This window comes from Nanorana parkeri, unplaced genomic scaffold, assembly GCF_000935625.1.
Source record: "Nanorana parkeri isolate BGI_ZX_2015 unplaced genomic scaffold, ASM93562v1 scaffold626, whole genome shotgun sequence".
In the NCBI taxonomy this organism is placed as follows: Eukaryota; Metazoa; Chordata; class Amphibia; order Anura; family Dicroglossidae; genus Nanorana; species Nanorana parkeri.
This window is the reverse complement of record NW_017306894.1, coordinates 674,235-675,733: the sequence shown is the minus strand read 5'-3', so window position 1 is coordinate 675,733 and position 1,499 is coordinate 674,235.

Below are 1,499 nucleotides of genomic sequence, written 5' to 3'. Positions count from 1 at the left end.
GCCGCTACTTCCCTACAACCCAAGGGCCCTGTGCGCCCCAGCCACTAGGATTCAGTCAACCAATGCCACTGTGCGGCCCAGCCACTATCATTCTAGAAACCAATGACACTGTGCAGGCCAGCCACAAGCATCCTAGAAGCCAGTAGAGCTGTGCGGCCTAGCCACAAGCATCCTAGAAACCAATGGCCTTGTGCGGCCCAGCCGCTAGCATCCAGCAACCAATGGCCTTGTACAGCCCAGCCGCTAGCATCCTAGCAACCAATGGCACTGTGTGGCCCAGCCGCTAGCATCCAGCAACCAATGGCACTGTGTCGCCCAGCCGATATCGTTCTAGCAACCAATGGCACTGTGTGGCCCAGCCACTAGCATCCAGCAACCAATGGCCTTGTACAGCCCAGCCGCTAGCTTCCTAGCAACCAATGGCACTGTGCGGCCCATCCACTAGGATTCAGGCAACCAATGGCACTGTGCGGCCCAGCGTATATCGTTCTAGCAACTAATGGCACTGTGTGGCCCAGCCGCTAGCATCCACCAACCAATGGCCTTGTGCGGCCCAGCCACTAGCATTCTAGCAACCAATGGCACTGTGTGGCCCAGCTGATATCATTCTAGCAACCAATGACACTGTGTGGCCCAGCTGATATCGTTCTAGCAACCAATGGCACTGTGTGGCCCAGCTGATATCATTCTAGCAACCAATGGCACTGTGTGGCCCAGCTGATATCGTTCTAGCAACCAATGGCACTCTGTGGCCCAGCTGATATCATTCTAGCAACCAATGGCACTGTTGCTAGGACACAGGCCAACCTAGGTGCGGTTCACTTTGATGTTCGCTGGTAAAACATACCAAGGCAATGTCTGGCTCATCACTAGTCGTGACACGCTGTTGTGCATAGAGTTGAATGTTCAATAAAGTTGAAACAAAATAAAGAAAAAAATGTAAACACTGCAATGAGTTATTAAAACCCATTGCACAACAGGTGCACAATGCACGCCAGCGGGTTGGCGTTATACACAGCAAGACACACGCCCGCAGGTGTGAACAAGCCTTAGTAACAATTGAAAGTGGTTGAAGCTGACTAAGCATTTTCTACATGTATGGCCAGCATTGGTGTTCTTTCACCTGACCCTACCTGAACCAGATGACACTGAGAGGAATTTATCAAAACTGGAGCAGGCAGAATTTTGGGGCAGTTGCCCATGGCAACCAATCAGCTTCTGTGTTTCAGAGAAGAGAAGCTGATGGGTTACTATGGACATCTGCTCCAGATTCTGTCTGCTCTAGTCTTAGTAAATTCCCCCCACTATCTACAGATTCTGTCTGCTCTAGTCTTAGTAAATTCCCCCCACTATCTACAGATTCTGTGCCAGGTCAGGACTCCACAGCCTGAAATGAGACCGTTTACAATGTGTTGCTGTTACTCCATGTCTGTCCTTATTGCCCCAGCACATACTGAGAGTGTGTGGGGGGGGGGGGGGGGGGAAGGGAGAGAGGGGGG